Source organism: Pinus tabuliformis, chromosome 3_1, assembly GCF_031772625.1.
Source record: "Pinus tabuliformis cultivar Carrire ecotype Pingquan chromosome 3_1, CPIR1, whole genome shotgun sequence".
Lineage (NCBI taxonomy): Eukaryota > Viridiplantae > Streptophyta > Pinopsida > Pinales > Pinaceae > Pinus > Pinus tabuliformis.
Genome location: NC_142301.1, coordinates 47713375 through 47738209, shown reverse-complemented (window position 1 = coordinate 47738209; position 24835 = coordinate 47713375).

The following is a 24835-nucleotide window of genomic DNA, read 5'->3' as shown; positions in this document are numbered from 1 at the left end:
ATATTATGGCCACTAAGGTTACCAATCACAACAATTACACCTGGGGGAACAGTCTAAACTCCGACAGCACGCAAGGGCAGAGTAGCAAGCTCCAATCCCCTTACCGGCTCCTTGACAACAATCCAAGGTTTACCGATAAGTGACCCCTGGCTCCTCGACAATGGTTAATCCGAGGTTTACCGTTTGTAATACGTACTGCCTGGCGTCGTTCCCAACGAGGGAGGAATGATCCCCTCACTGGTTCGGACACGAGCTCGTGCTTCTCCTTTAAGAGGAGCTTTCCCAGAATGTAACTGAAACAATTGGATTTGTTCTACTCAAGATAGACTATCTGTTTGGTTTTGTAGTCTTGGAGAGTTAAGTACTCACCTACTCCAAGACCCTAGCCTAAGCTATGTTGGTGTTTCAGAGCCCTAGAAAAATAAAGATTACTAGATTGATTTTAATTTAAGCGTTACTTTTAAGGTTGTTTCTTAAGTCAAAAGGTGATGGAAGTGAAACCAGTGGTGTGTTGACTCGACTCGAAACCACTACAAAATGCACCTAGAATGATTTATCCACTACTTTACTTTTTCGATGAATTGCTTAACTAAAAAGTTGAGAGAATGCAATCTTTATAAAAGCAACTTCTTAATTGAAGACAATCAAAGAAACAATTCGTTTGTCTTTTCCAAGCATAAAAACATAACCTCTCTTTACATGCACGAAAAAACTCTTTTCTTCTTTCGAAAACAAAAAGCTACTTGAAACAAGACTTTTTAAGAAGATGTTTTTGTATTTTTCTTTTAATAAAGCAAATAAATCTAATATAACCAAAAATCAATCTTAACAACTCTTAAAATCTATGAAAATGCACTCATAAGCAAACTAAGGGCAAATTTACTCTAAGCAATCTTAACGAGGCCAAAACTAACAATGATTATTTCTAAGGTGTTTTACTTGATCACAATCAAATCAAGGACTAGCTTATTGCAGAACCAAAAACTAGTCAAAACAAAATTCTAATCTTTTTGTTCTTTTTGTAAAATGGAAATCAATACTTTATAAACAAGCAAATCGAAATTTGACCCAAAACAACTCAAATGGCAAGTTGCTCACAAAAGGAGACTTTACGACAGGCCCGACTTCTAAGAAGGTTGACTAACCAGAGAGATCTAAGGCTAAACAACTTTCTACTATCAAAGTCACTACAAAGCCTTTCCAAAAATCAAACCCTAGGTCTAAACTTCGTTGAAAACCACTAAAACACTCAAGGCTCACAAAACTAGTTCAGGTGAAAATTCTTGACAGGGTACTAAAGGATCTGGGCAGAAAACACTAAGGAAAAACAAAATCTAAAAGCAATTTAAAGCAAAAATGGAATTTTCTTAAGTTTTACAGGAAGACGCAGGCAACCCGTTGTCACAGGTGCGGCCCCGCTCTGTGCAGACGGCAACAGCGCGTCCAAAGACGCACTGTGCAGTACTCAGAGGGTGCGTCCTTCTGGAAAAATGAAGAAAAACCAAATCTAACTAAATCTAAAGCTAAGCCACCCAAATACTAATTCTCACAGTCAAAAACCAGAAAATAAAAATGATTTTCTCAAAGCAAAGTTCATATAAAGGAAAAGACTCTCTCATTAATGGATTCACCAGTGGAGTCGCCAATTTGTCACACGGAATTTGTCAAGGGTGCGGACACGACTGACCTTCCTAGAAGTCTAAGACATTCTAATGACAAACAAGACAAAATGGAGTGATCTTTCTCTAAATACACCTTTTACAACATGAAAACTACAAGTGTTTAGGCTTACCTTATTCCAAAACGCTGTTGTTGAAGTCCGTTCTTGACGATCCAGATGAGCTCCTCCTTCAAGTCAATTCCTGCAACCACAAACAATCAAACAATTACCAAGCACTTGCATTTCATATAATAAAACATATATTCAACATGCAGACCAAGGAACACATGAAATAACTCATTAACACAAGCTATTGAGAAAAATAAACCAGTTTGTATTAATAACGAAACAAAGAAACTCTTACAACCTGGCCTTGGTGTTGTGCAAGTTCCTCCCAGGGTCCATCAAGGGTTTTCCTCTACTTTGACAAAGCTCACCCTCTCCCAAGTAGAATCAAGTGAAGACAATCTCTCCTCACAAAGGCTCTAATGGAAGACCTAAATCCTGCAGCATTTACCCAAAGAAAATGTATAGCTCCAACCTCTTCTCCTTCTGGCTCAATGCCTTTATTTATAGTGCTGTAAAGAGGTTATTCAGGTCCACTATCAATGGGATCATCCCCCTCTTTGGGTGGGATAGCTCCCTTATTGATGGGATAAGTTCCCCCTTAATAGAGATACATGAACCAACTGGAGGCGCATCCATTTCATCAAACCGACCTCTAGAATGTTCTAGAAGTAACCACAAGTAACTTTTTCAAGATAAAACTCGCGCATTTTGCCTTTTACAGAGGGACGCACCTGTCCCTTAACATACAGAGCGTCCATGGACGCAGATTTTGTGAACATGGTCAGCGTCCCCGCAGGTAAGGCTAGAGAGAACCTGCGACCCCAGAGATAAACATAGTTTTTACAAGACTTTCTCTCTTCTTTGAGTTTGAGATGGATAACAGAGGCATGAGACTTGCCTAAGAGGGTATCATGACTGTTGATTTGAGCCATACTAACTGTGAGTAGTCAAGGTGACATTTTTTAGTGTAACATGTAGTTCTAGACATCTTCTGCAAAATTGTATCTTCTGTCAACTTTGTTTGAGCATCTTGTGCCAAATCCTCCACAAAAGGTAGGACATGTTCCTCTTCTTGATCTAGCATGGAAGACTTATAGAGTTTCAAATTCTCTACATTTACAACTCAGTAAATGTGCATATATGGTGGAAAACTGAGTCGATAGGAATTATGACCCACCATTTCAAGTATATCAAAGGGACCATACCTTAGAGCCTTGATTTTATTATTAGGCCCCTGCAGCCTCTCCTTGTTCAACTGTAGTCATACTTTGTCTCCCACCTTGAATGATTTCTATGTTCTGTGCTGATCATACCTGGCCTTATACTTCACCCGTGACTTCTGTAGTATTTCCTGTACCTATAGATCGATCTGCATGATCTTCTTTATAAAATTTTCGTCCCTCAAAGCATCTCCTATAATTTCTTCCTTCACTCCTCCTTGCTGCCCATATGCAATATCCAAAGGTGAAGGTGGCAAATATCCAAAAAAAGTTTCAAATGGGAACTTTCTTATAGAAGTGTTGACCACTTTATTATAAGAATGATGTATATGTACCAGATTTTCATCCCAGGTCTTTGGATGCTTCTAGTTGTAACCCCTCAGAAGCTGCACTAAAGTCTTATGACTACTTATGTCTGCCCATCTATATATGGATGGAATGTTGTAGATATCTTCAACTTCATGTCCATATTATCCCACAATGTAGTCGAGAAAGCACTGAGAAATCTTATATCCATGTCTGAAATGATGCTCCTTGGTATCCCAAAGTGTACTGAGACCTGTCCAAAGAACAAGATTGTTGCTTCTTGTCCACTAATGGTATTTTTACATGGCATCAGAACACACATCTTTCTAAACCTATCAACTACCATGAACAAGTAGTTATATCCCTTCCTGGTTGTTGGTAAACCTCCCACAAATTCCATGGAAATGTTTTCCCAAGGATGAATAGGTACATGTAAGGGATGATATAGACCCTGTTTCCTATTGCTATACTTGATGGTACAACAAATCATGCATCCACTTATGAACCTAGCTACTTGTTCTTGCATCTTGGGCTAATACACATACCTCTGCAAGTTAGCCACATTCTTCTGTACACTAAAGTTCCCTACAACCTTGGAGGTGTGAGCCTCTCTAATCAGCTGCAAACGCTCACCTTCAGGAACACATAACTTATCCAACCTATAGAGTAACCTATCCTAGACATGGATTCAACAGTGATGTCACCATCGTACACATGACTCTGCAACTACTGATACACCTCCTTGAAGTCCTCATCTTCTAAATATGCCTCTCTATATGCATCATGGGTGAATGGCTCCATGTGCATAAGAGTCCCCAAAGCTATAATCTTTGATGTGGGTTGAATTGAAATCATATTGACCAACTTGTTTGTGTTTCCCTTCATATGCTTGATCACCAAATGAATATGTTGTAGAAAACCCATCCACTTGTAATGCCTGGTCGCTTGTAGCTTATTCTGGGCATGGAGATATTGTAACAACTAGTGATCCAAGTGGATTATTGTCTCCTTTCCCATAAGATAGTGCTTCCACATCTTCCACCATGGCGTAGAGCTCCTTATAGTAGGTAGGGTAGTTAAGAACTTCCCCATGAAATACTTCAGAATGGTAGCAAACGAGCCTTCCTCCTTGCATCAAGACAACTCCCATAGCATACCCACTCACATACGTCTCCACTTCCAAGGGTCGTTGCAAGTTTGGTAATGCCAGAACTAGTGCTTCAATTATCTTCTTCTTTAAGTCATCGAAAGCCTCGGCTTCCCTTTTCCCCACTCGAAACTATAGGTTTTAACCCCGTATAGAGATTACCTACATACGAATTCTAAAAAGATAGAAAATAAACAAAGGCGAGAGCATAACACATAAAACAAATATACACAGAGATTTTCCCCTGGATCCCAAAACCGGGAATACTAGCTTGATTTTTCATTACTTTCCTTTTAATGTTACAATACATATTTATACATGCCGAAGAATCCAATACCATGGACCAAAAACCATTGCCCCCAAAACCATGTGTGAAAACCATAGGTAGGTAGGTCCGCCCACCTAATATAGGGTCCAAAAAAAATTTGCCTGGGCTGTTGCCCCGGACCCTGTAGAGGGGTGCTACCCGACCCCCCTGTGACCCCCCCACTGCACAATCGACGCAACGAAGGGGGGGCTCCACCCCCCCTCTAACCCCCTAGTTACCAAGGGGAGCTAGTCGTGGAAAGAACATAACACAACCCGAAATTTTCCCACTTGTTGTTTTCTTTCCATAAGGGGCCACAAGAGAGCTTAGTCATTTATCGATCCCTACAATTCCCATTGTTTCTCTACACCAAGATAATTTCTTAGAGCTCACAAATTTTGTCAATGCATCTGCAGTATTCTTCAAAGTGTCCACCTTTACTAGCAACACCTTTTTGTCTTCTATCATATCCGTCACAAAGTGATACTGAACATCAATGTGCTTTGTCTTTGAATGGTAAGCAGGGTTCTTTGCCAAGAAAATTGCACTTTGGCTATCACAACCTATTCTCATAGCTCCCTGTACTAACCCCATACTTGAACACAATCTCTGCAACCAATTCCTTGCTTGCATGAGTGGCTGCCATTTATTCTGCGTCTGTAGTTGATAATGCCACTACAAATTGTTTCTTACTCATCCAAATGACTGCACCTCCAAATAGGTTAAACACATACCCACTTGTAGATATTATTTGATTCATATCTCTAACCCAGTCTGCATCAACAAAGCCACGAATATCCAAAACTCTGTCTAATCCTAGTCTTTCTTGGTAGCACAAACCATAATCACTAGTTCCACACAAATACCTGAAAACTCGCTTCACTGTTGTCCAATGCTCCTTCCCTGGTTTTGACATAAACCTGCTCAATACTTCCACCACATGTGCAATGTCTGGTCTAGTATAGACCATCGCATACATCAGGCTACCGACTGCACTTGCATATGGAACACAGGACATGTCCTCTTCCTCTTCTTGTGTCTTGGGACACTGTTCTGCAGATAACTTTACACCTACAGGAATATGAACCTTCACCGGTTTACTATCCTGCATATTAAACCTTTGCAATATTGTTTTGATATACTTTCTCTAGTTTAACCAGAGCTTCCTCTTTGCCCGATCTCTTTTAATTTCCATGCCCAAAATATAGTTTGTAGAACCAAGATCTTTCATGTCAAATTTGGAGGACAATTGGGTCTTCAAATCCTGGATAATTTCTTTGTTGTTTCCAACCAGCAACATATCATCCACATACAAGACCAGATAAATAACACACCAACTAATTTAAAATACACACAGTGATCTGCTTTGTTTTTGGTGAAGCCAAGTTCCCGTATAAATGTATCAAATTTTTGATACCACATCCTTGGTGATTGTTTTAACCCATACAGAGACTTCTTTAACTTGCATACCAGTTCTTTCTTACCCTTCACCGCAAAACCTTCAGGTTGCTTCATGTAGATCTCTTCTTCCAGATCCCCGTGAAGAAATGTTGTCTTCACATCCATCTGTTCTACCTCAAAATCAAAAGGAGCAATAACAAATAACAGTAATCTAATAGAAGTTACCTTGGCAACAGGAGAAAAAATATCACCAAAATCAATTCCCAACACTTGGGAATAATCTTTTGTTACCAACCAAGCTTTGTATTTCTCCACCTTTCCTTCTTCATTTGTCTTCTTCTTGAACACCCATTTGCTGCCAATGGGTTTCCTTCCAGCCAGAAACTCCACTAGATCCCAAGCCTCAATTTTATGCAAAGATGCCATTTCATCAACCATGGCTTCTTTCCAGAGTTTGTCATCCTATAAATCTATTGCTTCCTTCACAATTTTGGGAACCTCATCAGTAATAGATAAAGAAAAATTTGAATAGAAAGTAGATGGACTATACCTTTCTAGCTGCCTTCTTTCTCGAACTGACCTTCTCACAACCGGAGTTTGTGGCTCTTCATCTTCTGATTCCTCTTTTGCTATAGAGTCTTATTTTTCCTCCTTTAGCTCAAACTCTATCTTCTCATGTTTCTTTGATGGGACTTCATGTTTAATAACATCTTTTACCTCTCTGAACACCACATCTCAGCTGTACACAACCTTCCTTGTTACTGAGTTCCAAAGATTATAACCCTTTAAACCATCCTTATACCCAATAAAGATGCACTTTTCAGATTTATTATCCAACTTTGTTCTTTTCTCCTTTGGAACATGTACATATGCATCACATCCAAATATCCTTAGATGTGAAACAGAGGGTTTCTTACCAGTCCATACCTCTTGTGGAGTCTTATCCTCCAACACTGATGAAGGTGATTTGTTGACTAAGTAACATGTTGTCTCCAGCGCCTGTGCCTAGAATTCATGTCCTAACCCGACACCACTAAGCATGCTTCTTGCTCTTTCCATCAACGTCTTGTTCATTCTTTCTGCAACTCCATTTTGCTCAGGTGTGTATGGAGTAGTATTTTTCTGTGCTATACCACACTTATTACAAAATTCTTCAAATTCCTTGTTGAAAAATTCTCCACCATTATCTTTCCTCAACACCTTTGTCTTCTTCTCTGTCTGGTTTTCCACTAGAGCCTTAAAATCTTTAAACCTGTTAAAGACTTCAGAGTTCTTCTTGAGGAAATATATCCATGTATTCCTTGAGAATCCATCTATAAATGATACATAGTACATATACTTACCTAGTGGTGGAACCTTCACATGTCCAAACACATCACTGTGCACAAGCTCTAATATTTGTTTCGCCCTCTTACCACCAAAAGGGAAACTCACCCGATTCTGCTTCCCATATACACAATTTTCACAGAAATCAAAATCCAGAGAGCTATTATTCATACCTTCTACCATACCTTTACCATGAAGTATTCGAAGGCCCTTCTCTCCAATATGTCCATGCCTTTGATGCCATAGCATGGTCTTTTCTCCAGAGACCACTAGATTTTCTGCTCCACTTTTAGGAACCACAGAACTGTTGCACCCATCAACAACAGTGCTACCTTGTAACTTGTACAGAGTTCCAATCTGAACTCCCCGCATCAATACCAGTGATCGCCAAACCATCTTGCATGTATTTTTCTCGAACACTATTTTTACACTTGCATCATCCATCTTGCTTACAAAAATCATATTTTTGGCCAATGAAGGAATATGCCGAACACCCGGAAGTGTTCTAACCCTTCCACCTTGCAACTTCAACTTGACTTTTCCGCGACCAATGATTCTAGCCTTCCTGTCATTCCCCAAGAAGACATCACCACCATCATATTTCTCATACTCGCAGAACCACTCTCTATGGGGAGTGAAGTGAAAGGATGCACCTAAGTCAATCAACCATGCCTCATGATCTACATGTGTACTTGAAGAAGCCAAGTACACATCCCCACCTTCATCTAAGGTGGTTTTCACCTTTGCGGAAGGAGCATCATCAGATTCCTTTCCTTTTTCATGAGATTTAGATTTATAGTCCCTTTTGTAGTGCCCTTCCTTTCCGCATTTCTAGCACACCACATTTATAGGTTTTCCTGGAGATTTAGATCTCCCTCTAGATTTATATCTCCCACTCGATTAATTATTTTTGTTTGTGTTCTGGGACCGTCCTCGTACAGACAAGGCATCACCATTCTAGATCTCCATATCTTTTCATCTCATCTCCTCCGTTAGCAAGGATGAGACTATTTCATCAAACTGCAAGGCAGTTGCATTGCTACCTATTGCAATAACCATACTATCCCACAAATCTGGTAGAGAACACAACAAAATGATGCACTTATCTTCATCTGAAATTTTAATATCAATAGATAATAACCGAATTACCATAATATTAAATGCATTCAAATGCTTTGTCACCGAGTCTCCATCTTTCATCCTCAGGTTATACATCTTTTTCCGTAGAAACAATTTATTCACTAAAGACTTGGATTGTTACAAAGTCCCTAACTTCTCCCACAAGGCCTTCGCCATAGCTTCCCCTAATACATTGAGCAATACTGAATCTGAGACACACAATTGTATTATGCTCTTTGCCTTCCATTGGTTTAGTACTTGGATCTACCGCAATCCACTGATCTTTATCCACCAACAGATCCTCCATCTTGAGTTTCCATAACTCAAAACTCTAACCATTAAATTTCTCGATCTCTATCTTTCCACTCCTTGCCATCTTCTTTCACTACTAGAGTCGATCCTGTAGATCTCCCACTGAACAGGGTCTACAACAGGCCCGAGCAAAACCCCTTAGCAACAAAGGCATCCCCTTAAAGCCAAAACAAATCTAATACCAAATGTAGGTTTTAACCTCGTACAGAGATTACTTGCATATGAATTATAAAAAAAAAAAAAAAAATAAACAAAGGTGATAGAATAACACATAATATATATATATATATATATATATATATATATATATATACACAGAGACTTCCCCTGGATCCCAAAACCGGGACTACCAGATTGATTTTTCATTATTTTCCTTTTAATGTTACAATACATATATATACATGCCGAAGCATCCAATACCATGGACCGAAAACCATCACGCCCAAAACCTTGTGCGAAAACCATGCACAAAACCATAGGTAGGTCCGCCCACCTAATATAGGGTCCAAAAAAAATTTCCTCGAGGTACTGCCCCGAACATCGTAGAGGGGGGCTACCCACCCCACCTCTGACCCCCCTGTTGTGCAATGAAGGGGGGGCTCTGCACACCCTCTAACCCCCCGGTTATCAAGGGGAGTGATTCGTGGAAAGAATATAACACAAACCAATAGAAACTCTTTCCACTTGTTGTTATGGCGTGGACCAGTGCTGCTACCACTAAAAACAAGGCTATGAATTTCCTCAAGTACTGTGCTGCTCCAATGAAACTCCTAACCTCAGTAACATTAGTAGGCACCAACCATTTCATGATGGCCTCCATCTTGGAAGGATCTATCTTCAATTATCCTCCACCAATCACATATCCCAAATACACCAAGGATTGTTGTGCAAACTCGCACTTCTTGAGATTTTCTAGCAGCTGGTGCTTCTTCAATGTTTCCAACACCTGCGTCAAATGTGAAATATGCTCCTCCCCAGTAGCACTATATAGTATATCATCAAAATAGACAATAACAAATGAATATATAAAAGGGCGCAGTACATCATTCATTAATCTTATAAATGTAGCCGGTGCATTACATAGGCCAAATGCCATAACTAACCACTCATACAATCCTTGCCTGGTTTTGAAGGCGGTCTTCCATGTATCTTCTTCTTTGACTTGAACCTGGTGATATGCAGACTTCAAGTCCAGCTTGGTGAAATACTTTGCTTGCTACAACTGATCTAGAAGATCGTTTATCCTGGGCAGGGGGTATCTATTGTTGAACATGATTTTATTCAACACCCTGTAATATATACACATCCACCAAGTCCCATCCTTCTTGGGCTCAATGATGATGGGTGACCCACATGTTGATGTACTCGGTTGAAGGACACCCTTTTCCAGTAGCAACTGTAACTGTTTCTTCACCTCACTTGCTTCTATAACAAATTGCCTGTACAACCCCATATTTGGCAATGGGGAGTCTGGCAATAGCTGGATCTCATGCTCCACTTATCTATTAGGGGGTAGCCCTTTAGGCTTTCAGAACATGTCGTTGTATGCCTGCAAAAACTCCTAAAATTTCTATTTTTGTTTCTTAGTACACCCCTTTAGGGATGCCTTGCCTCTTATTGACTCCTCTACACACTAAGTTTCCCTTAAAAAAATAAAACATATTTCTTGCTGGAACTGATCAATTTCTTGGCTTGGTTGGCACTGACCAATGAAATTTTTGACTTTCATTTTTTCATGTTGATGATGAATGATTTTCCATCTTTTATGATCCGGTATGGTTAGCTCTCCTCATGCATATTGCATCACGCATGTACATGTATGGACTCCCAAAAATGACTCCACATAAATATTGCATCACGCATGAATTTTGCAGTGTACTCCTACATGCTTTGGCCTAGATTTTGTCTAAAGTAATGCCACTGGATCCATTGGTATTCCACGTACCCAAGTTAGTGCATGGCCCTCCAATTTCAACCACATGAATGAGATCTTTTGCCCTTCCTCAATCTGATAGACACTGAAAAAAACTTCTAGTTGTTGCAACCAATGGTTCAGCTTCAAAGCATCAATCTCACCTTGTTATGGATTGATATCGACTTTTTATTCCACTTTAAATAGGTATTGGTTCACGACACTCGAACTGGGTTGATCTTTTCTGGGTTCTTTCTTTGGCTGGTCATTTGCGTCTTCCCAATCTCTCGATCCCCCTTCTGATTTGTCCTTTGCATTCGAACCCCCTTCTTCTCCAAATATCCCCACCTTATTGCTTAGGGATGCCATGAGGAGGTTGACATTATGGTTTATATCCGTGACTTGTTCTTCGAGCCGTGAAAACCTCACCTCTACAGGATCATGATATTCGTTTACAGATTCGTCGCCCATGATTAGGGTTTTACGATATTCGGCCTTGTCGATCTAGATCCCCGCAATCTCCACAAAATACCTAAAGAAACCTACTTTGATATCAAATGATTTGTAAACTTCCATGGATATTCAACTAGACAGTTCCTCACAACATATATGATAATATTATATTAAAAATATGAGATTCTACACTATTACCATTTTATTTAATTTCTAGATCTGTAAAATTAATTATAATTAGTGCATGAATATAAAATTAAATCAAGCAGAAAATTAGAGAACATCAAAATAAGCTCAGACACACATAATACACAAGATATGCTCTTTGGGAAACCCTTTCAGGAGAAAACCCAACTAGAAGATGAGGCCCCTTTGCTCTCTTTCTTTGTCTGGAAATATGGCTTCAAATACAAGGAAGTAATGTATGTGGCCCATGGGATGCTACAATGCACAGATCCTCTTTGCATGATTTATCTCTTATGTCTCCTGGCTATCTTTTCTCAACAATGGAACAAAATTCTCTCGAAATAATGGAATGCCTCTTCCTCCTAGTGGTTTGGTTATAACACGGCTCGATAGCCTACAAGTGGTTAAGTTTGACTACATCAAATCTTAACTAGAGTTACAAAATAGACTCTTCTAGAGTATTTTACAACACAAACACGTGGCTATCCCCTTTTACATGAATAATGGGGTCGACACGACATCCTCCCGAACTATAGGTGTGAAAGCATGAAGGTCAAATTTTAAGTGGCATAACATTTGCATACGGACTCTGATTGACACGATTCTTGCGTCGTTGGAAATCTCTTTGTGTGTAGAATAGAATGAAAAGGTGCTTAATTTAAGAGGCAATGTTTTATCCCCAAAAAACATCATTTTATGCCTCAAAACGCATGCAGAAGGTTTCAGACCCCGTTTCGCAAAACTAGGTCCTGCTAGTAAAAATGGGCCCATCAGATTCCTCCACTTTTTCCACTCCAAATGCATTGTGATGGATGAAAAATAATATAATGATCCAATTTGTATCATTTAGATAGGTTATTGTTGTTTCTAAAGGAGTTAGAGGTGTTGTTCTTGTTGAGGAGTTTGGCAGACTAGGGTTTGCATGTCACTCACTTATTGCAGAGGTTGTTGGCCTATGTCATCAATTGTAGATCATGTCATAGAGTTTTGGAGGGGTGTTTAGGAGTTGATGTAGGTGTCAAAGAAGTTTGGCAGAGTTTGGAACTTAGTAGAGTGATTTTTCTCTATCCTCTGCACCATTTGCATAGAGAGAGGCTCATGCATGCACTTGGGAGGCTCCAACCGAAATTTGGCAAGCTTATGTATGCGGTTGGAGCTGAAATCTAACCGTTTTGTGGGTGAAGATAAAGCCCAAAGTGATTTTTCCTCTACATTACTTGTGCACATAAGGGGTATTATGTATTTTTCCTACTCACCTTTTTCAAAACTTTCCATTTAAAGGTCGAAAAAGATGTTAGATAATTATATATTACGGAGCAATGGAACACATAAAATATTACAAAAATATAAACACAGAAAACGCATAAAACGAGAGAGACACAGATATACGTGGTTTACCTAGTTTGGGCTACATCCACCTCGAACAGCCAATCCTTCCTTTCTATTATCCAGCAAAATGAAGAGACACAACCTACAGTAGATCCGCTGTAATATCCTCTGTTTTCTCTCACAGTCTCACCTCTCTGTTTCTCGCTCACAAAATACACATTGATTTCACAGCCTCAAATACAATGCCCTCATACAACGAGAGGGGTTGCCTTCTAGGGCAAAAAACCCTAAACTAAACATAAGTTCTACCATCAGATCATCTGCCTAATGAACAGCCCAGATTGACTAGAAATTACTATACTTTTACAAGGCAATTTTACATTTATTTTTGGCTTCGGGGACACTGCCCCCGAGCCCCCGCTGGGGGACTGCTAGCCCCCGGACCCCCTAGCCAGGGGGGATCGGCCCCCGCGAGGGGGACAAGTCCCCCCCGCAACCCCCCCCCCCCCCCCCCCCCCCCGCGTGGAGGGGTGTACAAAACTTCCTGGGGTATACTGAAACAAAGACCTCTGAGCAATCATGCTCCACACATAACAAAAAACATCAAGGTGTTTCTAGAAAGTGGTTAAACTTGAGAATATTCATCATTAAGTGGAGTGAATAGATTGATCAAGTAAAAGAGTTGAATCCAGATCAAATTAATGACATGAATAGAGTTTGTGGAGCTAAGTAGTTCTTGGTGGTTATTGAGTTGAGCACCTTTGTTCATCTATATATTGGATAGAGCTCAAAGATAGTTTGGTTGGATGCATTGTGAGTTGAGTGAGTGTGAGAGAGGAGGATTGTGTGCAAGATGTGTGAGGGTTGTTATGTATATTTTCTGAAGAAATTTGCAGGTGTAGTAGTAGGTAGTAAGAGTATGTTTCAGCCAACATTTTGTGCAATGAGAGAGGAGATGGAGTAGAGTTTGATTGCAGATTTATTTGGTGTTTGGTTGTAGCTAGTTTATTCTCGTGTTTGTTGGTTGTTGAAACAATTTTTTATGAGAAGTTGTTATATTGCAAAATGGGTTTAGCTCCTGCAATTATTAGATAATTTTATGTAGTGTTTGTATTGATTCTTTTTAGTTTGTAGTTTTAAATTTTGCCTTAAAGAGATTGTTATTATGGTGTTCGTGTTGAGTAGTTCTAAGTTCCAGTATGTAAATGTATCAAATAAGAACCACAAAGAGGAGAGGAGTTGGAGGAATCTGGTGAAATCAATATAGGGAGAATTTTTCTCCATACATTGGTAGCTAGATAGTTTTGGAAGAAACTGGGCGAGGCTTGTTGGTCATGGTGGCTTCCGGCAAATAGGAGTATGTAGAGTTGTATGATAGTTAAGGAGTAATTAGGCGAGGATCGTTGGTTGTGGTGGCTTCCAATGGATGGTTGTTTGTAGATCAATGTGAGAAAGAGATCTTAATTTGATAGTATCCACTTGAATCTCTATGTAAAGAAATCGCTTGACATAATAAAATATTTTGAGCAGCACAACAACAACAAAGGTGGTTTTTTTCTCGAAGGAGGGTTTTCTACCAAAAACAATTGTGTCCCTTGTGTTGAATGTTTTTATGGTTTCTATTTTATGTTTGATGCTCTAATATCTCTTTATGTGTTTTAGTTATGCATGGTTTAATGAATAATTAGAGACAAATTTATAGGTTCCATCACTACTGATTCACCCCCTCTTAGTAGTGATTTAGTTTACAACAATTATTATAAGAACCAAGTCTCTCAATTACAACTTGATCATTGAAGAGTGTATCTGAGGAGTATTAAAATAAATTTTTCATTTTTTTCAAAAATGGATCGGCAAGGAGTCCCAATTCTTCATTGAGGTAAATTTGCAACTTTGAGAATGAAATTGGATTCATATTTTCAGTCCCTTTATGAAAATATTTTTCTATCAGTAGAGTATGGAGTTAAAGATGAATTTAATGATTTGACGAAAGAGATTATTTTACATGGAATTTCAGGATCTGATAATCTATATGTGAAGCATTGTGAGACTAAAAAACAGATGTTGGACAAGATTCCAAGTTTGTATTATGGAGGAAAATTGTAGATTTCAAAATGGAGAAAAATGCAAAGGATTCTACACATATTAGAATGGTAAATCAAGTCTCCTCAAAAGAGGAACATTGTAGCTTCAATAACTCACAATAAGAAAGCACCTGTGATAGTAATGATGAATCAAGAATTGATCTAGAGGGACAACAAGAAGAGATCAACATAAAAGATTAGATTAGTCCAAGATAATGGCCCTAAAAGTAGAGATCAAGAGGCTTACATCTGAGAATAAAAATCAACAAATGTTATTGCAATTTTTTGATGAAAAGGAGTGTGCTTACAAAGAAGAAATTTCAGATTTGAAAACTCAGGTGGAAGAAGGAAGGAAAATCAAAGAAGGAATGAGGAAGCATCACAAGGAGATGGAGAATGAGTATCAAAAATTGAAGGTTGAATAAATTTGTGCAAGAGAAGAACTAGATAGGTTCATATCTAGTGCTCAAGCATCTACAAGCAAATCAAAAATTGTTGGAGCGGTTAGTAGCAACAAGAAAAAAGGAGAATCATCAACAAAATCAACATCCATGCAAGAAGCAGATGAATGAGCGAAGAAGGCCAAAGAAGAAGAAAAAAATTGAGGGATGTTATAAATGTGGAGTACATGGACATACACCAACAAATTACAACAAAGTGATAAAATCCTCTTAGCTAATAAGAGAAGTTGAAAGAAGCTTGAGGAGAAGGAAGTGTTACAATAGTTGAAAATGCAGACATATGGTAGCTAATTGCAATAGTGGAGAAATCAAACCCTCTCAACAAAATGAGAAACCAAAGGAGAAGAAACGATAAGCATGCATGCAAAGAAGATGAGCATTTGCACAAAGGTCACCATCAGTAAGGTATAATAGTCCTTTTTAGGGTTATTGTTTCTCATGCAATGAATTTGGCATAGGGCTATTGATTGTAGGGAACATGTATGGAATATGAATTAGATCAATAGAATATACCAACTTATTACTTAGTTTCTTGGTCACATAATATGTTTTGTGTGAGACAATATTGGCTATAAGGCCAAGCATTGCAAGCTTCCCATGTGCTATGGGAGATCCAATCAAAGAGAGAAGAAAATGCAAGTCTAACCACATAAGAAGAAGGAGGATCAACATATCAAAGTTTCAAGGAGAAAGGAGTTACAAGGAAATCCCACAAAACACTGAGGCCTGCATGGTCTCAGGGGGAGAATATGGTTGCATCCTAAATTGCATGTAGATCCTTGGACGTGAAGCCATATCAGAAAGTTTGCATGAAGAAAAATCTACATATTGATAGATGAATGTGTTCAAAGGGAGTTCATGAGTTTTGGAATGCTATTTCTATTTCTGATCTATTCTTATTACAATTTGATTTTATTTGGATCACCCATGTTATTACTGATGACTTTGGAGCAGCTCTATGTGGACATTTTTGAAGATATCATTGTCACTTGGTTATTCTTGTGCACATGATTATGATGTGAAGGAGGATCATGCATTCAAGGGGAGCATTTGTGCTTCCAAATGGACCTACTGAGTGTTAGCATTGGGGATATTTTTGTGCATGTATTTGACATTGATTTGACGCAAGGAAGATTTTTTTTGTTGCTACCATAAATTGTAGGATCATGTGCTTGCATGACATAATTTGTATATTGATATTGATAGATAAATCTCATGTTTTTTCATGCATGTGTTGGTTTTATGGAGATCATATGATGTGTTAGAGTTGGCTAATCTAGAATATACACCTTATTGCTCATTTTTCTATTCTAGATTAATCATGCATGCTATCGATATATATATATATGGCAATGTTTGTATTAAAAATAAAACCCACTGGTCAGTGCTACGTAAGAGAGTCTGAACCAGGAGAGTTTGGCTCTGCAAAACACTCTACATTGTTCATCAACATTACACATTAAATAGAATACATGGTTTTAGGGAAGTTAGAACATCATCCTAAGAAATAGAAACTAATTCCTATCCTGAGGCTACATGAACCAACTCTACCTATTCAAGGATATTCTCCATTATCTTCAATACTCCCCCTTAATGGAGAATGGGTTCACATATATGCCTAACATCTCCTTAAAAATTTGAAACTTAAATATTCCAAGAGGCTTAGTGAAAATGTCCTCAACATTATCACATGTATTACAATATTCCAGATGAATTTCTTTAGATTGCACTTTCTCCCTTACAAAATGGAATTGAGTATCAATATGTTTAGTGTTTTTATGAAACACCGGATTGTTGGCCAGCTTAATTGAACTTTGATTGTCGCATCTGATTGTTGTTGCGACTGTCTGTTCTTCCCCAACATCGTGGAGAAGTCTTCACAACCAAACTGCCTCACACGTTGTTGCACACATGGCTTGATACTCTGCTTCTGCTGAAGACAAGGAGACTATGTTCTGCTTTTGCTGCTCCATGTGATCACCTCGGATCCAAGAATGAATGCATAACCTATTATAGATTTGCGATCTTCTACATTTCCTACCCAATCTGAATCTGAAAATCCTGCAAATCTAACATCAGAAGAGTCAGTGTAAATAATTCCATAATCTACAATACCTTGTAGATACCTCAAAACATTCTTCGTTGCATTCCAGTGGCTTTCAAGTGGCTTAGACATAAATTGGCTTAACACGTTAATTGGATAAGCCAAATCAGGTCTAGTGGTGGTTAGGTAAATCAAATTCCCAACCAGCTGTCTGTAAAGTGTTGCATCCACCACTTTTGAGCCATCCTCACACTGCAATTTGATGTTTTGCTGCAATGGTACCGGTGAAGGCTTACATTGATCCATTCTAAACTTTTCTAACATACATACTTTGCTTGAGACATAAATGTTTGACCTAAGTCTCTCCAAATCTCAAGACTTAAACAATATCTGAGTTCACCGAGATGCTTCATCTCAAACATCTGTGACATTTGCTGCTTGATTTCATCAATTATATATATAGAATCACTTGTAATTATTAAATCATTTACATATAATGAAATCAACACTACGCGCCCTTGTTCATCTTTCATGGTGTAAAGATTAGGGTCATTCTTACTTCTATTATAGACAGATTGTAGAAAAATGAATCAATTTTCTCATACCGTGACCTGGGAGCTTGTTTTAGTCCATACAGTGCTTTCTTCAATCTGTAGACTAAATGTTCTTTTCCTTTCTGGAAAAGCCCTTCCGGTTGCTCTAAATAAACCTCTTCTTTAAGTTCTCCATTCAAAAATGCAGACTTTACATCTAGTTGGTACATTATCCAATGTTTCTTGGTAGCTAAAGCAATTAACATTTTGATGGTGTTCAATTTAGCTACAAGGGTGAGGGTTTCTTCATAATCTATCCCTTCTTTTTGTGTGTACCCCTTTGCAACCAACCTAGCTTTCAGTTTTTCTATAGTTCCATCTGCATTAATTTTGGGTTTAAATAACCATTTGCAACCTATGACTTGTTTTCCTCTAGGAAGTTCAACCAATTCCCAAGTGTTATTTTTTATTATTGAATCATATTCCTGTTCCATGGTTGTTTTCAATTCATTACTTTCATTTGCTTCTTTATAACTAGACAGTTCAACAACATTCATCATACTAGTTATAAAAACATTTTCCCTATATCTTGTAGGCATTTGAGCTTTCCTACCTGATCTCCTGAGTGGTGGGGTGGTGGTTTCAAACCTTATTTGATCATCATTTACTTTTTATTCCTGTTGTTGCTGTTGTTTTTGCTACTATTGTTCATCCTCTGCCTTTGTTTGCCACTGACCCTGATTGTTTTCTACTTCTTCTTCCTCAAAGTATGGAATGTCCCATCCATCATAGTGGTCATCAGTTTCTTCACTATCCTGCGCATGGAATTTAACATCTCTACTAACAAAGATCTTGTGAGTAGAGGGATTAAATAATCTATATGCTTTATATGACGAACAATACCCTATAAACATACATCTAATGGATTTTGAGTCTAATTTTCTTCTATCTTCCTTTGGTATGTGGGCAAATGCTTTACATCCAAATATTCTTAAGTGTTTTACTACAGGCTTATATCCATACAATGCTTCAAAAGGAGCTTTAGACTCAAGACTTCTTGTAGGACTCCTATTTTTCAAATAAACCACAGTATTCACTGCTTTAGCCCAAAAACCATTTGAAAGATTCTTACCTTTCAACAAAGTTCTGTTTTTCCTTTCTGTTACTCCATTCTGCTGTGGAGTATGGGGTATTGTGAACTACTGCAAAATTCCATGATCTTTACAATATCTGATAAGCTCATCTTTCCTGTATTCTCCCCCTTGATCAGAACGAAGAATTTTTATTTGTTTCCCTATTTGTCTTTCAATCATATTTTTAAATTGCTTAAAGTATTCAAATGTATGACTCTTCTTACTTAAGAAATACACCAAAAAAAACTTCGTACAGTCATCAATAAATAGTAGGAAATACAGTGCACCTCCTAATGATTTTGTCTGCATGGGACCACAAAGGTCTGTGTGCACTGACTCCAGTATATCCCTCTATTTCTTTTCTACTCTAACAGGGAATTATTCTCTATGAATTTTTCCTAAAGTATAGGCATCACAATCATTATGTACTTGCTTTAGCATAGGAATATCTCTTACCATTTCTTTCCTCTGCAGTAACAACAAATCATTGTAGTTGATGTGGCTGAATCTCTGATGCCAAAGCTCTTCTATAGTCAGGCTTGCTGTTGTCAATGATCGAACTGGTGCAGGTCTCACATCCAATTTGTACAGTCCTCCTGTTCAGACTCCTGTAGCAATTGTCTTCATTCCATCTAGCAGATATTTAATGTAACAGTCAGATTTTAAAAATTCAACTTTCAAATCTTGATATGTAATCATAGATACAGAAATAAAGTTCTTTGTTATGCTAGGCACATACATCACATTGTAAATTTGTTTGATATTACCATCAGGTAGAATAACAGAAAATTTCCCACATCCTTTGATTTGATGACTTCTGTCATCATCTAGGTAAATTTATGCGCCTTCATCGATCTCTTTAAAATCCTCCAGCCAGTGCTTGTTCCCTCTCATGTGTGTTGACGCTCTTGAATCTACATACCAAATGTCTGCATCAACATTTTCATCACGATCTGCCATGAACAATCTTAAATTCTGCACCTGATCACCATTCGTGAGATGACCTGCATGTCTCTTTGGCTTCTGCTGTTCTTCATGATATTTCTTTTTCCTACATTCCTTGGCAATATGACCCAATTTTCCACAATAAAAACATTTAGTTTCAGAGTAGTTTTTATTCAGGTGCATACCTTGGGTCAGATTTGGCCGTTTCTGTGAACTTGCTCCGTTTTGTTGTTGTGGACCTCCTTTCCCTTTGTGGAATTTTTTCCTTGCCATCAATGCAGATTGGCGCTCTGGGATTCAGAGTTGATCTCCTCTCTTCTTCCTGCATCAGTATATTGTCAGCGCTTCAAAATGCGGGATCTTTTCTCTGACATTTATCCCTGTGATGAACATCTGATAATCATCAGTGAAACCATTCATTGTAATGGTCACAAGATCTGTATCGTCCATTGTATGACCAATATCTGATAATTTGGTTTTCAGATCCTTGATCCTTTCTACGAATGAAGCAATTGTTTCATTCTCCTCCATCTTGATGGACAGAATCTTATTCTTGAGAAACAGAAGATGATTTGAATTTCTAATGTTGTACAATTCCTTCAAAATTCCCCAGATCTCATTAGATGACTTACCTTCTCTGATGTGCAGTATAATGCAGTCTTTCACTTACATCTTTAACATTGTCCTTGCTATGCTTTCTCGTTTCTCCTAATCTGGGACTGTTGCTGATCCAGCCACGGGCCTCGGCTCATCGCCATTCACAATCGCCCAAGCACTCTGTGCTTCTAGTAGAGTCTACATCTTAAACTTCCAATTTTCATAATTGGAACCATCAAGCTTGTTATGCTTGTTCATGCATGCTTCAAATATATTGTTATTCATCTTGGCGATTTAGAAAAAAAAATTCGACAAGTAAAAGATGTTAAATTTTGCCCCAGATTTGTGACAGAGATAGATCACTGTTGTTTGACCTCACAGCACACGCATAGATCACCGTGGCTTCCTTCTCAGCCTCTAGACAACCTCCTGTTGTCAGCTGCAACCTTGTTATTGGCTTCCCCTCGCAGCTTCTCTGACAGCTACAGCCTTGTCCTTTGGCTTCCTCACGCAACCACAACCTTGTTACTGGCTTTCCTTTATCGTTGCAGAAGTTCCTATCTGTTCTCCGACATCGTCGCGAAGGTACACGTCTTTCCTACGAAGAAAAATTTGTGTGAAGTGCTACAATGCCCTCGTCGCAGAGGTACACGCCTTTCGAGTGACGATTTTGGAAACATCGCAATTATCTGCCTCACAACTGCGATGATCTTGGTTCAGCGAACCACCCACCAACCAGCGTACAGGTTCCTCAGCCCTGACGCTTTGATACCATGATAAAAATGGCAATGTTTGTATTAAAAATAAAACCCACTGGTTAGCTCTACGAAAGAGAGTCTGAACCAGGAGAGTCTAGCTCTACAGAACGCTCTACATTATTCATTAACATTACACATTAAATAGAATACATGGTTTTAGGGAAGTTAGAACAACATCCTAAGAAATAAAAACTAATTCCTATCTTGAGGCTACGTGAACCAAATCTACCTATTCTAGGATATTCTCCATTATCTTCAACAATATATATATATATATATATATATATATATATATATATATATGTTCGAAACCTTTGAGCACTATTGAGAGGGGGGCTGAATCAATAGTGTGTCTTATTACCAAAATTTTCCTTTTGTTTACTTCACCAAATCACACACACTAATTAGCAACAACTCATTAAAAATTTGCATATCTATGCATAAATCATAAGAAAAAAATAAACCATATGAACAACATACCCATGAACAAGAACACAAGAAATCATCAACACATGAGACACAAGATGGTGGAAAACCCTTCACCGAACAACAAATGACCCTTGTTGTTGTTGCGCTACTCTCAATCTTCTATTAAGAAAAATATGTCTTTTACATAGATGACTGACTCCCATCAGTCAGGAAAAATAACCTCATATACAATCATCTGACTCCGATTAGCTTAAAGACTCGATTATACTAATCAACTCAGAAGACTATGTTCTCCACGGATCTATAGACTTCCATCTGATGAAAGCCACAATGATCAATTGATTGTCACCCAACTATGATTGCACTATCCAACTACCATTGGATTGAGAAACTGTTCCTTTCACTGAAACTTCCCAATCATTGCTCCACATCCATGAAGTCACTACTCCTCTACTCTATGTGGACCTCCTTTCATCTATTTTCAAATTGGATCCCAAGACTTTCTTCTCAACTCAATTCACCTTTGCAGTACGACCTCTAGAAGCAATATATCATCATCAAATCAAATATAAGCATAATAATATGTGATCAACCTCTAGAAAAATAATGGCCACATCAAATCTCAATAATATCAAACCCTCACATCAATATGATGTTTCATAATACAATTAACATCATAAGACACTATGGCTATGTGCCAAATGCATCAACAACTCCTACAAAAACAAGTGTGAGTCACCAACAAAAAAACACTATCCAACAACATACAAAATATCTCCAAACAATCTCTACTCCAGCAACATCAAATTTGATCTATCATCTATTTTGCAACATGCTTTAGATCTGCTCACTATGAAACCATTAACACTCATACACTGAAGCATCTATGCTCTCTAATAGACCTGAAACATAATCACTCTATGCAGCCTTCTATTACTCACATACACTCAACATCTACTATCAACAACCACAAAGCTCCAAAGGCAGGAATATAAAACATGTAGGGAAAAATGAACTTGGGGCTAGGATCAAAGATGCACTAATTGAACCAAATCAATCTAGTAACACCAAAACTTGTGCACTAAATGCATTCACGTCATTGCAGGACCTTTTCAAACCATTTCTGACCTTTACAACTTTGTCCTGGAAGCCTCTAGGAATTTACTTGCTAATTTTCTTCCGAACATCGTGAGGAATGCAAAGAAAATATCATGAAATACCTTAGTAGCATGCATGACACTAGGTCCATGCAATTGGAACCTTCAGTCACTCCCATAGCCTTGTCTTCCAATGATTGGAGCCTCACAATCACTCCCGTAGGCTTGGATCCATGCGACTGTGGCTAAGGATGAGGAAAAACTTCAGTCATTCAGCTCAGAACCTCTACCACCAATTGGATCCTCTTCTCCATCATTTGTAATAGCATCCATACCTTTGGCATAACCTATGACACATATTCAAATGGATCAAACATTTCTCCCAAGTGTCACTTCCAAATTGACCTCGAAGGCCAACAAACAAGGTTGGCAAGAGTGCCAACAAGTCCTCCACTCTCCAACAATCATCTCCATAGCTACAACGCCACTAAACAAACCTGCAATACTCTGTAGCACCATCATCAAGGCATCACATCACTACAAAAAATAATCCTCATAAGCATAGACATGAATACCTAATCAAGACCTAGTTTCCAACTCAACTAGTGTACCAATCAACATCTCCATCACATGTAGATCTGCATCATCCACCTATAGCAGCATCATCAACCAAAACTAGTTCTATCATATGTCCATAAATACATCACAAGGATGACATCATAAGGTTGATGTCAATGCCAACCTAATCATCTCAATGCCAACTCAACTAGCTGCAACCATGATACTGTTGACACCTAATCATAGGGATTGGGTGAACAACTGTAATTAGTGTAAATAAATAATAGAGAAGATGGAGAGTCATCGGGAGATGAATTGAACAGTCCCTCCCTCTTGTATATAATAATGAACAACCTGAATGAATAATATGATTTGATTTGAGGAGTTACCTCCTGACCTGACATGGTATCAGAGCCAGCTTTATTTTTAGCATTCTGCCCTTGTAACTCCCTTCTGCCTAATTTTTTTGCCTATGTTCTGCATATTTTGTAGAACTGACACCTTTGTCATGTTTGTGAGGCCTGACATGTCATATGTGTTTTCTATTCCTGCCTGAACAACTAATCTCCCCACTCTCCCCACAGAATATCATCGACAGAGAGCAATGAAACGCTCCTTTCTTGCAGCCTGCCCTCATTGTGGCATTGAGCCATCGTTTGAACCAATTCAGGGCATCAAGCCCGCAACTACAGGCAGCTTTTCACAAGCTTTGTGGCACTCATACCACTCCTTGGACTGTGTTTCTCTTCTCAGGATGTTCAAAACTAAACTGTTGTGTTCCCATTACACATTATCCCCTCGGCATCACTGATTGTGTTCCCATTACGCACTATCCCCTCGGCATCGTGTCAAGAATGGGATCGAACTATGGACCTTCAGAACCAACAAAACTAGAATCATCGTCGCTGTCTAAGTTATCGCTCGTAACAACATCCCTCTCGACGTCACTGATTCTGTCAATTTGAGGAGTGGAGGTGCCGTCAATGGTATTGAGCTCGTGCATAGAGTTTCCAATAAAAGAATTGGCAGAGTTGAGATTGTAATGCGGCGAGGAACCCATGTGGGTTCCCATCTCCAAGCCACCGAGGGAGCAAGTATTATGTTGGAAAATGGTTGATTCTGCTCGGATTTCCTATTGCAAAGTAAAAAAAAAACGCGTTCTCCAACATAAAGTTCTGAAGAATTGCGAGGTTTGATAATTCAAATCATTTCAACAGTTAGTGTGACAAACTTGTTGAATGTGGTCTGCCATTTTCTTGTCCTTGGACTAAAGATTACTACATTTTTGGCTTTTGGAACTAGAGATTTGGGTATATCAGCAGTTGTTTTTGAGTTGTAAAGATTCGAAGATGTGACCTACAAATTCTTTTTTGGCTTGTTGCAATTTTTTTCGTGACTTTGTGCCCCTATTTTGTAAGAAACTGCAGCTAGCTTCTTGGTTGTCATAAG